At 39.8% G+C, this 15,673-nt stretch overlaps 1 non-coding gene across 1 annotated transcript; it reads right to left on the bottom strand.

Annotated features, from left to right (window-relative positions):
- Window positions 1-2,887: 2,887 nt before the first annotated feature.
- Window positions 2,888-2,994, bottom strand: LOC121231339 (small nucleolar RNA R71). The gene has a single exon (XR_005929399.1). It is a non-coding gene; the product is annotated as a small nucleolar RNA R71 (small nucleolar RNA).
- Window positions 2,995-15,673: the final 12,679 nt, after the last annotated feature.

Genomic DNA, 15,673 nt, shown 5'->3' with positions numbered 1-15,673 from the left:
CAGGTATGTATGTAAAACCCATGAGTAAGAACTTTGGTATGAGATGAACTATTGGTAAGAATGCTAATGAGTAAGTTATGTTTAACATACATGATGATATTTATGATAACCTATGTGGAGTAGTTATATGATTAATCAATGATTTATGTTGCTTATTATTTGCATGCAAACTTACTAAGCTTTAAAAGTTTACTCCCCTTTTCTTTTCATTCCTTATAGTGTCGCCAAGCTAGCTCGAAGATAGAGGAATGTTAGAGCTCGATTCACACTATCAAATGATTATTTGGGTATACTTGGTTTCAATATTTTGAGTATGGCATGTATAAGGGCTTGGTCATTTTATTACGTGTCATATTGGTTTAGCCAAGTGTGTTGGCATTGTAATGGTTAATGATTCATTTTGTATATGGCCATTGGAAGTTGGCTAATATTATTCTTATTGGTCATTGGCATATTTATATGATGATGCTTATCATGAAGATGAAATTTGGCATGAATGGAAAGGAAAGTATGTGATGTTTATGCATGATAAATGTTAGTATGCAAATGATATATTGATATCTTGCTTGTGGTTGTTTGGTTGTATGTATATGCTTGGATTGGCGTTGCTTGTTGTGGTGTAGGTTGGGGCTAGTAAGGGTGGCAAAATGGCTTGGTAAATAGCGTTATTTTGTCCACATGGGCAGAGACACGGTAGTGAGTCTCAGTTGTGTGAAGAACACGGCCTAGGGACATAGGTGTGTGCTCAGGGCATGTAAAGTCTGCACCTATTTTATACAAAATTATGAAAATTAAGTCGCCCACATGGCCTAAGCACACGGGCATGTGACTTGGCCGTGTGACTTCAATTTGTTGATGACGGCATAAACAAAGAGTTACACGGGTTAAGGACACGGGCATGTATGACCACACGGCCTACCCACACGGGCGTGTCCTAAGCCACACGGGCGTATGACCCTGTTTTGATGAAAAATATTCTAAGCGTCGTAAAATTTTCTAAAATTCTCAGTTTAGTCCCGAACCACCTCCATTGCATGTTTTGGGCCTCGTAGGCTCGTTTAAGGGACCATATGAATGTTTATGAAAAGTTTTAAATTTGAGTGGGAATTCATGCCCCGATTTTGAACGTTCATTTGAGTTTAAGTCTGGTAATGCCTTGTACCCTGTTCCGGCGTTAGATACGGGTAAGGGGTGTTACAAATTTAACCACTCATTGATAAGTCGTAATTTATACATATTTTTATCCCATGCTTAGCACATTTTTTGATGAATTATCATTAGATTTGTGGAATTTGATGCTCCTAATCCTTTAATTTCATGTTTTATACTTAGGTGAGCATAGGAGAGTAAAAAGAGCGAGAAACAGGTAAAAATGGAGAAAATGGGTTAATGTGGGAAATCATCACAGGCTGGACTTCCTCACACAGGTAAACCGCACGCTCGTGTCTATTTAGCAGACTTTAATACGGCCTAAACCACCCGACACGGGCGTGGCACACGGTCGTGTCCCTGTCGAGCCTAAGTCTAGTTCTACTTGAAAAAAGGCCACTTTTAAGGGTTTTAAAGCATCCCAGAGCCTATATAAACACCCGAGGAGGCACCTAGAGAAACACACAGAGTGGGAGGCAAGGAATTACTTGAAAAGAAAGCCGATTGATCCATATCAGAAGTCGGATTCTCCTTCAAGACTGAAGATCTCCCTTCAATTTCCTTCAAGGGTTTTTGGGTTTCTTTATGTTTTGTTATTATTATTCTTCTGAGATGTTTCCTTTTACACATATGAACTAAAACCCCTAAATACCTAATGGGAATGAAACCTAAGACAGATCTTGTTACTATTTTCTAAATTATATGATAAATACTTGATTTTTTCTTAATTATGTGTTCTTAATTCTTGTTTTAATATTCCAGGATATTGATTCAAGTATTGATGTGCTTATTCAGAGGAGAAAAAGTCCCTGCCTAAGAGTAGATCTAGCATAATTAAGCAGAGTTTACCTCTAGACTTAGGGCGACATAAATCTGTCGGATTAGGGTCAAACTTAATAAGGGAATCCATAGATCGAGTTAATGCAACACTAGGGGTTTTAATTAGAAAGAGATTTCAATTAATCAACCTAGGGTTAGATGTTGTTAGTCTCGAGAGAGATAATAATATAAATTAGGGATTTCTACGGATCGAGTCAAGTGAATAAATTGTCTAGTTCAGAGTCAAATAACAAGTGAAGTCTAGGTGGATTCTTCCTTGGGTATTGTCTAAATCAATCAGTTTTCCCAATAGCAATTCCCCAATTTACTTCCTGTCCATTCTTAGTTTAGTTAATTAGTTTAGATAAAGCAAATCCCTTTATTTTTAGGCTAGATAATAAAAAGAAGGTTAATACTTGTACTTTTAGTTCTTGTGGGTTTAACATTCCGGTCTTGCTATAAGCTATACTACTATTCGATAGGTGCGCTTGTGTTTCTTGTGATAACAGTTAGTTTTCAAGTATGATCAATCATAAATATAAAACTTATCATGCACATCAATCGAGTATAGTTAGAACCTACTTGAACAGGAGCTGAATTGAGTATAGTTAGACCTACTATTGCTGCAAATAATTTTGAACTGAAACCTAACACGATTCAAATGATACAACAGTTTGTTCAGTTTGATGGTTTGCAGGACAAGGATCCAAACACACATTTGGTGAATTTTCTGGAGTTCTGCGACACTTTTAAGATCAATGGCATTTCTGATGATGCCATACGCCTTCGGTTGTTTCCATTCTCATTGAGTAACAAAGCTAAACAATGGTTGAACTTGTTACCACGAGGGTCAATCACAACTTAGGAACAAATGACCGAAAATTTTTTACTAAAATATTTTCCACCAGCTAAAACGGCTAAATTAAGGAATGATATCTCTTCTTTTATGCAGATGGATCTAGAAACCCTGTATGATGCATGGAAGAGATACAAGGATCTATTGAGAAGGTGCCCTCACCATGGGTTACCAATTTGGCTACAGGTTCAAACTTTTCACAATGGCCTGAATCCTTCGACCAGACAGATGATTGACGCAGCTGCTGGTGGAACTATCAATAATAAGACACCTGAAGAGGCTTATGAATTTATAGAAGAGATGTCACTGAACAATTATCAGTGGCAAGTCATGAGGACAAAGCCGACGAAAGCGGCCGGCATTTTTAACGTTGATTCGGTCACTATGCTCTCTAATCAGGTAGAACTTTTGAATAGAAAAATTGATGGTTTACATTGTTCTACTCAGGTACATCCAGTGATAAGGTACGATTCAAATGCAGGAGGAGTACACACAGAATATCAATCCTTCAACGCTAGCACCGAGGAGGAACAAGTTCAATATATGGGTAATAGTAATTCTAGACCTCAAAATAACCCATATAGTAACACTTATAATGCAGGTTGGAGGAACCATCCCAACTTCTCGTGGGGAGGCCAAGGAAATCAGAGGCCACAATGTCCCTCAGGTTTTCAACAACCACCTTATCAGCAGGAAAAGAAGCCAAACCTTGAGGAGATGCTAACGAAATTCATCTCGGTGTCAGAAACTCATTTTCAGAACACTGAAACTGCACTTAAAAAACAGAAAGCATCGATCCAAGGGCTCGAGAATCAAATTGGACAGCTGGCTAAATTGATTTCTGACCGACCACATGGTAGTTTGCCGAGTAATACTGAAACTAACCCAAGGGAGCAGCTTAATGCGATTACCGTTTGAGGGTTAGTTAAACTTAAACCAGACTCAAGGCAAGGACTTGTGGTAAGTAAAGGTAAGGATGAGGTGGACCATAGTGAACAAAAATAGGTAAGTAGAGAATATAAACCTCGTGTGCCATATCCAAGTGCGATAAGGAAAGACCATACGGATGAACAATTTGGTAAATTCGTTAAATTATTAAAAAAATTACATATTAACTTACCGTTTATTGAAGCTCTTTTGCAGATGCCGAATGCAGTTAAATTTTTAAGGGAGCTTTTAGCAAATAAACGGAAGTTGGATGAGGAGTCACATGTGGAGTTAAGCGCCGTTTGCTCAGCCATTCTACAGGATAAGCTACCCAAAAAATTGAAAGATCCAGGGAGCTTTACGACTCCTTGTTTAATTGGTAGCTTAGATGTTAATAATGCATTGGCTGATTTAGAGGTGAGAATTAATGTCATGCCCTACAAAATGTTCAAGCAACTAGGTCTTGGGAAACCTACACAAACTAGGATGAGCATTTAGCTAGCAGATAAAACCATCAGATTTCCTAGGCGTATCATTGAAGACGTACTTGTCAAAATCGATAAATTTATAGTCCCAATTGATTTTTTTGTTCTAGACATGGAAGAGGATAGTGACGTGCCTTTGATTTTAGGACGACCCTTTTTAGCAACTGCTAGAACTATTATTGATATTGGTACAGGTGAACTCACACTTCGTGTGTGTGATGAAACAATCACTCTTCAAGCTCGTAATTTGAGTAACACATCAAATATTAAGGGTGGTTGTATAAATCATGCTACTAATATTGATCATGTGGTGCAACCTTCTTTGTAGGAAACACGTTCGAAGAGCATACATGAGCCATGTTCAAGTAACAACAAAGGAGCCATCTATGAAGAATAAAGGCTACAGATCGAGGAACTAGATGAATAGCGGACACAGAAACTGAGAACACACGATAAACCAAAACCACTCCATGATGGACTCAATGTTTTATCAAATCAACTTTAAGGTTGGAGACAAAATACTATTAGATGTAGCAGACCCTTGTATTACCACTTCTGAACCTAATGGAGCAATCCCTTTTATGGTACTTAACATTTTCCCATACGATATAGTTGAGGTAACTCATTCCAAATTTGGAACTTTTAAGGTAAATAGTTCTCATCTAAAACCTTATTTTGATAAGGTTGATAGCAGGAATGAGGAGTGTCAACTCCTTGAACAACCATGACTATGCGAAATCGAGGTAAGTCGAGCTTAGACTATAAATAAATGCTTCTTGGGAGGCAACTCGAGCACTAACGGTGTTGATTTCTTTAAATTTTAGTTTTTAACATCTAAATCATTAACTGAGTCCTTGAACATAGGTTTTCCAAATCCACACAGCTAGGCACACGGACGTGCCTTAGGCTGTGCTCATACCACGGGCGGCAACAAGGCGGTGCGATATGGCCGTGTGAAAATAGAGTAAAATTTTTCGCAAAACAAAGGATTCGATACTTTGCCACGGTCGTGCGACATAGCCGTGGGCAATCCTGCCAAATCAATACGGGCGTGTGACACGCTCGTGCCCACCACCTGTGGTTGATCCTGTCCAATTAACACGGGCATGTAACACTCTCGTGCTCACCACCCGTGGTCAAAACTGTCAAAATAACATGGGCGTGCGCAAATATACACGGGTGTGGGAGAAGCAAACAAAGTAGGACACGGCCGTGTCACACGGCAGTGTGCACTAACACGCCCAAAGAACACGGGCTGAAATAAGGGCACATGGGCGTGCCCCACAACTATGTGCCCCAATATCTATATAAACCCCCACTATTCATCATCCCCTTCCTCAATACCCTAACCTTAGCCGCCACTCCCTCCGCCGCCGTTGCCACCTAAGCTCCGACCATCAGCCTAAAATCCACCATTTCTCCTCCCTCTTTCCCCTCATACGAATCAAAATCTCCTCTCTTGTGTTCCCTTCATCCACAACTCCCCTTTTTCCTTTCCTTTCTTCTCATCCCTCACTTCTCCCTCCAAAATCCTCATCCACTCCTCGGACGACCAACCTCCTCCCTCTACCAAGCACTATTGCGTTTGTCCATTCTTTCCTCTCTATTTTCTTCATTTCTCTTACTAATCTTATGTTATCTCTTGTTTTTTTTTACTGTTTTTTATTAATCTTCACACTCCTAATGATATTCATGCTTATGCTTTTTGTTCTTGTTTAGTAATTTAACATTTTAGTCGAACTTACCCTATGAATTATAATACATTCAGTCATTCTTGTGTTTCAATGGATTCCATACCTTTATGCTCTACCCATACTATATTCCATATTATCGTCCCCATATGCATTATTTCCTCACCAATTTACTTTTTTTTTGTTCTAAAATAATTGTCTATGTTATTCACTAGGTATTTTGTTTAGCACTATTCTCATATTCCTATTGCAAAAAAAAAAAACAAAAAAAGATTTGATATGTCTGCAAATTGGGATTTGGTTATGAAATATTTTTATTTAGTTTAAACTTGCTTGCCTACTTATCCATGCTATTCTTAGATATTATTTTTATTAATAACTTCATCTTTTTATTCGCAGGCACACTATGACAAACATTAGAGGAAAGAAAACTTTCGTCCCTGCCTCGAAGAAACGAAAAGGAGCAGCAGCATCCTCAGGTCCTACCACCGAGATCTGGCACCCATTCCTCCAATTTCCACCGGGCACCTATGTAACGTCCCAATTTTTGGGTTTTCTATGTTTCTGTGATTTTTAAAATTTGTGTGTGTTCTGGTTGGTTAAAATATATATTTTAGTAGGTTAGTGGGCCTTTGGAAGGCCCAAATTTAAGTCCGTGGTAGTCTTCGGAATTTTAATTTTATGAACAGGTGATGCAATTGGCGTTTGGGCTTTTAAGAGTAAAGGGGTAAAAGATGACACAAAAGGAGTGTGGTGTAGTGGCAAGGTGGCGTCACTTAGGGGACAAGGAAGTGACGCCATAAAGGAAGCAAGGGGTCCAAGGTTCAAGTCTTGGCTCTTGCAATATATTTTGGTTTTTCTTTTTAATAAATCTGGAAGCAAGTAGGTGCGCTTTAAAGTTTAATGTGTTGGATTTATGACACAAATGAGTTGATGGCCTAGTGGTGGTGGCGTGAGTTGGCATGTGAGAGGACTTTGGTTCGAATCCCTTGGCACGCAAAGGTTGACTATTTTGCTATGTTGGGACGGCAAGAGTTGGTGTTGGTTTTAAACTCTGGTGATGGAGGGATCCCACATCCGAAAGCTAACATAAGAGTAGATAGAGAGCTGGCTTTAAATAGAGCAAACCATGAGGAGAGTAGGCACACCCTTCTTGGCTGATCCCTTTTGCTTTGTGACGTGTTCATTTTGGTTGGGCGCCAGCTAAGAGTGTTTGGAGCGCGGATTAACTGCAGTCTCCTAACAGGTGTGTATTCCTCATTGCTCTAGCAATAGGACGACTATTTCAGGCCGCGATGGGCTGAAATGGGCCATGTGGTCCCAATGGGTCCGTAGGCCCAAGTGGATAGTTGTAGAATTACCGAAATACCCCTGTAAGGTAGAATTACCGAAATACCCCTGTAGGGTAGAATTACCGAAATACTTTTGTAGGGTAGAAATACCCAAATACCCCTGTAGGGTAGAATTAACGAGATACCTTTGTGGGGTAAAATTACCATTTTGCCCCTATGGTGTTAAATGACTATTTTGCCCCTCGTGCGTAAATGACTAACTTGTGTGATGATTGGGTTAGTTGATGTGGATTTATGTTAGTTATCGTTAATTCGTAATTCTAATGTGTTAGTGATCGATTGTAGGAATATCGCGTGAGAGATATTGTCATCAATCGTCATCAACCAGGTGTGTAAACGACACCCTCCCTTAGACTTAATCGGTAAAAGCTGAAATACCAAAACGTTGGCATTTTATGAACTCGCGAGCGTACGAGCGGTCGTGAGACAGTTGTTAATGAATATGGTGCATTTGGATGATTAGAGTGCAGAGTGTGCATTTTCGTGCACAACGGTATTTTTGGGCTTAATGGGCCGAAAACGAGCCAATGGGCCAACGGGCCCACTTTGGTAAAAAGACGAGGTAAGTACTTCTGATTACTTGGTAAACATTAGAATGAGCATGAAACCTTAGCAATAGGTAATAATTACTGAAATGCCCTTATGCATGCAAAATTATGATTTTACCCCTAGGGTTATTTTTTCCTGAAAAGTATGAAGTTCTGTTTCTGTATACGTATGCCATGACATATTATTACTGTTGCAAGGGACATGGGTTTATATTGATGGAGGAAATGTTCTAGCAGCCTCATTGCAATCTAGTGGCCTCGCCACATATATCTGTTCTGGTGACTTCGTCACAATATCTGGCAACCTCGCTGTAATCTGGTGGTTGAGCCACATATATATATCTGTTCTGGTGGCCTAGCTACAATATTTATATCTGGTGACTTCGTCACAATATCTGGCAGCTTTGCTGCAATTTCTGTGGTGTGTAGCGGTTGGGTGGGTCGAGTAGTCTCCCCACATGGTGTAAGGCTGGTACAGAGGTGTTATGGATGGATCTAGGTTGGGATTTCTGCATTCATGATATATTTGTTCTGTATTTGCTATGGGTCTATGAGTTTCATTCTAATTTCTGTACTGGGCCAAGGCCCAGATAAGTCTGACTCCGAGGTTTGATCTGTTTTGGGCTATGGTTGGGTTATGTTACACACTGAGTTTACCGAACTCACCCTTTATTTTCATCTCTGCAGGAAATCCCCAACCATAGTGGGCTTGGAGCTGTGAGGGATTCGGAGTGGCCACATCATCTGCAAAGTTGGTTTTTCTAAGTTAGTTTATTTTTATTATTTTATATTCTGATTTAATTTTGGGTTTTAAGTTGAAATAAGGCTGCTATTTAAATTTTTTTTTCCGCTATGGTTTTATTTTCTGATTATATTTATACTTTGTCGAAACTGCTAGTGTTAGGTTGCGTGGGTTTTCAAAATTAATGAACGTTTTCTAAGACTCAACAAGCACAACAAATGGATAGCCTAAAGATTGATAAACCGCTTTTCATTCAACTGTTGTTTTTACAAAGACCACCCCAATCACTTAAACCAACGAATGCATTCTAAGACGTAAGTCAATGTGACACATCAGATCTGGCAATAACGTCTGGGCCGGGTTTGGGGTGTTACATTTAGTGGTATCAGAGTCAAGTTACAACAACTCGGCTGTGGAACGGGTCTAAGAACGGGTGTTTGTAAAGAAACACTGAATAAAGGTTTTCGAAAATCATTTGTTTTTTGGAACTTGATTATAAATTGTTTTCGAGAATGTTTCCAATATTTTCTCTTTACAAATAGATGATTTTAAAGACTAAAATCGGTTTTCTAAAATTAGGTTTTTTTTTAGAAGGTGGCACACCGAATCTCTGGCCCAAGTTTGTAAGTTTTCTAAGCCTTTCTAATTGTTTCTGAAATATCTGTTATATGCTTGTACAAAACCTTATCATGGTACTTTAGTTAGGGTAACACTGGAACTATAGGAACTCTGATAAGTAGACTGAGACTGTAGTTAGGCTACCGCAAAAGGAAACAAACTCAAACTCTGAATTACTGTTATTCATAAGACATCTGTAATAAACACTGAAATATTAAACTGATTCATAAAATTGTTAACCAGATAATACGAAATGAGTACACGAGCAGCTCGTGGAAGAGGTCGTGGACGTGGCCGAGGTAATGCTCAGGCTGAATCTTCGTCTTCAGGACATGTGCCGACAGTAGATGCACCGGTACCACCGGCAACGGAGGTAGAGTCTCATGATCGAGGTGCCAGGGAAGATGCTCTGTCCCAGGCAATGCTCCGAGTTTTGGAAAAAGTTGCTGGGGCAAGTACTGGAAATAGAATTCGGGGGTCTATTTCTGAGCAGCTCCGGGCCAATGGAGCAGAGATATTTAGGGCCGTATCTGGTGTATCTCCGAATGTGGCTGAGTATTGGTTAGAAGTGTGACAACCCAAATTAGACCCTAGTCGAAATGTGGTTTCGAGACCACATTACCGAGCCAAAAATTTATTTTTGTGTTTTAATTGCATAAATTTTTGTGTGACAGTGAATATATGAGAAATTAAATGCTTAATATTAGCTTTAGGATTGTGAATTAATTCAAAAAGGACCTAGTTGACGAAGTTAGAAAAGATGATAAATGAATTATAAGGAGTAATTAATAATAGGGTGAGGAAGCATGGCTTTGCATGTCAAATTGCCCATAAAATACATGGTGGCCGGCCAAGGAATGATGATGCTCCACTCATTCTAATTTAATATGTTTTCTTTTGGTTAACAAATGATGGGGATAATAATAGGAAAGTGAACAAAAAAAAATGGGTGTCATACTTGCCATCTCCTAGCCGAAAAACCAAGAAAAAGAAGGGGAGAAAAACTTGGAAAGAGTTTGGCCATTGCTTGTATCTAGGAGGAGTGTTTGATGTTGTGGCATGAAAATGAGGGAGTTTGAATGCTTAATAAGGAGGGAAGAAGGAGTGTTCATGTTTTCTTTCTTTTGCAATTGTCGTAACTAGAGGAAGAAGAGGAAGCAAGATTCGGCCAAGGTGGTCCTTTAGATCAAGGTATGTTCAATGATATTTTTGGAAGTTTACACAACCTTTGGGTGATGAGTCTAAATTCTATCTATCCCATGGTTGGATTTGGGGTTGTTGGAGAGTTAGGATTCGGCTAAGGAGCTTAAAAAAAATTTTAGTTGATACCTTGATGCTATTAGCATGCTAGTTATATGGATGTGTTAAGTTGCTTGTTATGTTAGCATGAAAGTTGAAATTGTTAAGCTATTTTGTTTGAGGTGCCGAATTTAGGACTAGGAAGAGAATGAGTATTCGGCTAACATAGTGGAAAGGTGGGTGTTGCCGATTGCTAGATTTAGACTATGGGAGTGGCTATAATGGGCATTAAGATGTGGAACTTAAGAAATGTAATTATATGTGGATTTACATGATACAAATAGATGTGAAAATATGCTAGATTAGGAAAATTCGATTAAGTGTTCATGAGATGAAATTAGGTGTTTAAATGATGTTATAGTTGACATTGTACATGTATACATACATTCGGCCATCTAATTGAGTATGAAGGTGGTGTTAAATCTAATTGTGATGCCCATTCCGAAGTATATATATACATATATATGTATATATATACACAAGTATGCCCATTCGGGATGTTACCTTTAATTATTTGTATAATCGACTAAATGGGTAATTAGTGAGGATGGTTGCCGAATATACAAACATACATATGCATGTGTAATTGAATTATGAATGTTTAGCAAGATGGCTAAACTAGTTGATTTATTGATTAAGCTCAAGGAGTTAAAGGAGGAGAATCAAGCAAAGGCAAAGAAAAGATCATCGAGTAGCCGAATTGGAACCGTCTTACCCAACACCAAGTAAGTCATTAAGCATATAGTTGGTATTAATCCAAATGGTCATAACGTTTATGTAATGATGCTGAATGGAATGAATAAATATATATATGCATGTACGTATGTGATGATGAAAGTGTTGAATGAAAAGAAAAGAGGTGAGATGTATTGAGTTGTTGATCTCGGCACTAAATGTGCGGGTATAAACATTTATGACCATGAGATTGGCGCTAAGTGTGCGGGTTTAAATTGTGCAGCACTAAGTGTGCGAATTGACTATGTAGCACTAAGTGTGCGAGTTTGACTATGTAGCACTAAATGTGCGAGCTTGATTATGTAGCACTAAGTGTGCGAGTTTGATTATATAGCACTAAGTGTGCGAGTTGATTATATAGCACTGAGTATGCGGACTTATTATATATTTTTGAAACATTATGGACACTAAGTGTGCGACGTTATTGAGTCGATCACGGACAGCGGATCGGGTAAGTACCTTGAGTTCATGGCTAATAGGTGCTATGTCTATATTTGGAGTTTAGCTTGGTAAGTTTGAACCTATGTGACAAATATACTTGAAGTCACGTACATAAGATTTATCGTGGAATAGGTGAAAGGCCGTTTAGTTGTATGATTGTAACGAAAATAAAATGATGTATGAAAATGCCTCAAATATCCTATTGATGAGTATACGGAATGTGAATGCATGATTTGGTATGAGATTGAACCGATAGGTCTGAGGAACCATGGCATGGTTCGGTATGGATGGAGTAACTAGCCTCGTTCCATTTTATTTCCTGTTGTGATAATGTTATTAATGGATGGTAGTGCATTGCTTATGACTTACTGAGTTATAAACTCACTCGGTGTTTCCTTGTCACCTATTCTAGGTTTCTTGGACTCGTCTCTTTTTGCGTGGTCGGGCCGTCATCGAAGTCATCACACCGGATAGCAAGTTTTGGTACTTTCTTCTTAGTTGGCTTAGGAGAACATTTCGGCATGTATAGGCTATTATGTTGTGTTTGAACTTTGGTATGTAATCTTTTAGCCATGCGAAAATGGCATAAATGTTCGGTTGGGTTTGGATTCATAACGTTAGGTCGCAAATCTTGATAATTCGACCTTTTTATGCCATACGTCATGGTTGATTATTTTGGTGTTAAAATTCATGATATGGCAATAGTGTAGTAGGGGGAAGTTTGACAATGATTAGCCTTTGGCATGGCTAGTCATGATCATAATTGGTGATATGTATGATGAATTACTAGTTAGATCAAGGAGAAATCACGAAATAGGCATAGTTGCTTTCGTAACAGATGCTGGCAGCAGCAGTGACGTGAGATCGAAAAATCACTAAAAATAGTAGGAGTGGAATTAATTGATGAATAAATTATGTATTTGAAGCTCGATGAGTCTATTTTCATATAGAAGTAACGAAAAGATCATATGGATAGTATGTTAAGAGATATACAGGTTCTCGTGAGACAGGGCCAGAATGGTTTCTGGATTCCCTGTTCCGACTTTGGAGATTTATTATAAATTAACCAGAGATAATTAGGAGTCATGCCATATATGTACAGATTCTCTCTGAGTCTAGTTTCTATAGAAACAAATGACATCAGTATTGAAGCTCTGTGCAGGGAGATATCCAATTCGTAATGCGCAAGGGTCAGTGTAGTCGATCCCTCTAACATGGGAGACTTTGACTAATAAACTGTACTAATTGGCCTGACCAAAAATTCTAGAAAAAATTATGGAGATGGGCATATGAGTCTAGTTTCAGGGAAAAATCACGAAACTGATTTTTGAGTTGTGAAACTCAAGATATGATTTTTAAAGCAACTAGTACGCAGATTGGCAGCTTGTTTGGGAAATGTCAAATAAGTGGTTTGAAGTCTGTTAACACCTCGTGTTCGACTCCGGCGACGGTATCGGGTTCGGGGTGTTACATTTAATTGGTATCAGAGCCGGGTTTAGTCGGTTCTAGGACTACCATAGCACGTATGAGTCTAGCTATACATGCCGAATGTTAATGTTTAACTGTGTGATGACTTCTGACGGTTAAAATTTTATGTTTTGATTAGTAAATGGATCCCGGTGTAGAAAGAATCTTAGCGGATGACGTTGAAAGTGTAGCGGCTGCTCCTGCACAAGGGACACCGCCTATTGAACCTCAGTCATCTGCGAATAATCAAGGTGAGGGGGCTAAACAAGCCTTCTTTACCATGATGAATGAGTGGGTCGCGCAGTATGCCCGAACCAATCCGGCTGTCCAACAATTCTCAAATTTGAATAATCCACCCCCGGAGCCAGTAATGCCATCAGTTACTGATCCTGTGAGGCTGAGTAAGCCACCTGTAGACTTGATTAGGAAGCGCGGGGCTGAGGAGTTCAGGGCCATAGTTACTGATGATGCTGAAAGGGCCGAGTTTTGGCTTGATAACACCGTTCGGGTGTTCGATGAACTGTCATGCACACCTGATGAATGTCTAAAGTGTGCTGTATCTTTGTTGCGAGACTCAGCCTACTATTGGTGGAGGACCTTGATTTCCATAGTCCCGAACGAACGAGTAACTTGGGACTTCTTTCAGACGGAATTTCGGAAGAAATATATTAGCCAACGGTTCATTGATCAAAAGCGTAAGGAATTCTTGGAACTCAAGCAAGGCCGTATGACAGTATCTGAATACGAACATGAATTCGTGAGACTCAGTAGGTATGCCCGGGAGTGTGTAGCTGATGAGGTTGCTATGTGCAAAAGATTCGAAGAAGGATTGAATGAAGATTTAAAGCTACTAATGGGTATTTTGGAAATAAAAGAATTCGTAACACTAGTCGAACGAGCCTGCAAGGCGGAAGAACTTGGAAAGGAGAAGAAGAAGGCTGAATTTGAAGCTAGAGACTATCGTAAAAGATCGACGGGTAAAGCTCCGTTCTCAGCTGTAAAGAAGTTCAAGGAGGACACTAATAAGTCGAGGACGACTGCGGGAATTTCCATCAGAGCAAAACCATCGACGGGCTCTCGAGCTACTTCGGTAGCTAGTGTGGGCAATAATCGTCAAGAGAAACCTGAATGTCCCCAATGCGGAAGACGACACCTAGGTGAATGTTGGGGTAAGTCCACTAACAGGGCCTGTTACGGATGCGGTTCGAAGGACCACTTCATTAGAGATTGCACGGAGCTTGATGAGAAGAATAAGATTCAAGGTGCAAGACCTAGTGGAGTGACAACTAGAGGTAGACCACCGAGAATTTGAGGTAGGGATGGTAGTCAGAGAGGGGCCCCTGATACGGCTGTTCGAGCCGAGAACGTACTCCTGCTAGAGCATATGCCATTCGCGCACGAGAGGAGGCATCCTCCCCCGACGTCATCACTGGTACCTTCACTCTCTTTGATACTAATGTGATTGCATTGATTGACCCTGGCTCTACTCATTCATATGTATGCGAAACCTTAGCATCCAGTAAGACTCTACCTGTTAGTCTACTGAGTTCGTAATTCGAGTGTCAAACCCTTTGGGTCAATGCGTACTTGTTGATAAAGTGTGTAAGAGATGCCCTCTAATAATCCGAGAATCCTGTTTTCCGGCCGATTTGATGCTTTTGCCGTTTGACAAATTTGATGTTATTCTTGGTTTGGATTGGTTGACCGCGCATGATACGGTTGTGAATTGTAAAAGCAAGACTATTGATTTGAGGTGCGCAAATAACGAGATAATCCGAGTTGAGTCTACGGACTTAAGGGGGTTGCCAGCTATAATATCAGCAATGTTGGCCCAGAAATATGTAAGAAAAGGGTCCGAAGCATACCTTGCGTATGTACTTGATGACAAAGAGTTAAAAAAGAAACCCGAATCTGTGCCGGTGGTTTGTGAATACCCGGATGTGTTTCCTGAAGAATTACCCGGTTTACCACCTGTTCGGGAGGTAGAGTTTGGTATTGAGCTTGTACCTGGGACTACCCCGATTTCGATAGCTCCGTATCGTATTGCACCAACCGAGTTAAAAGAGTTAAAATCTCAGTTGCAAGAATTAACGGATAGAGGTTTTGCTCGACCAAGTTTCTCACCTTGGGGTGCACCAGTATTGTTCGTGAAAAAGAAGGACGGAACCATGAGGTTGTGCATTGACTATTGTCAACTGAATAAAGTGACGATAAAGAACAAGTATCCGTTACCGCGTATTGATGATTTGTTTGATCAATTAAAGGGAGCATCAGTGTTTTCAAAGATAGATTTGAGATCGGGTTATTATCAGTTGCGGATTCGAGATTCGGACGTACCCAAAACTGCTTTTAGAACGAGGTACGGTCACTACGAGTTCTTAGTGATGCCGTTCGGGCTCACTAATGCCCCTGCGGTATTTATGGATTTGATGAATCGAATCTTCAAACCATATTTGGATCGGTTCGTAGTTGTGTTCATTGATGACATCTTGGTCTATTCAAGAGATGAGACCGAACATGCTGAACACCTGAGATTAGTGATGC

This window comes from Gossypium hirsutum, chromosome A06, assembly GCF_007990345.1.
Source record: "Gossypium hirsutum isolate 1008001.06 chromosome A06, Gossypium_hirsutum_v2.1, whole genome shotgun sequence".
In the NCBI taxonomy this organism is placed as follows: Eukaryota; Viridiplantae; Streptophyta; class Magnoliopsida; order Malvales; family Malvaceae; genus Gossypium; species Gossypium hirsutum.
The sequence above is the reverse complement of the archived record's forward strand: the minus strand, read 5'-3'. Positions and strand labels throughout refer to the sequence as shown.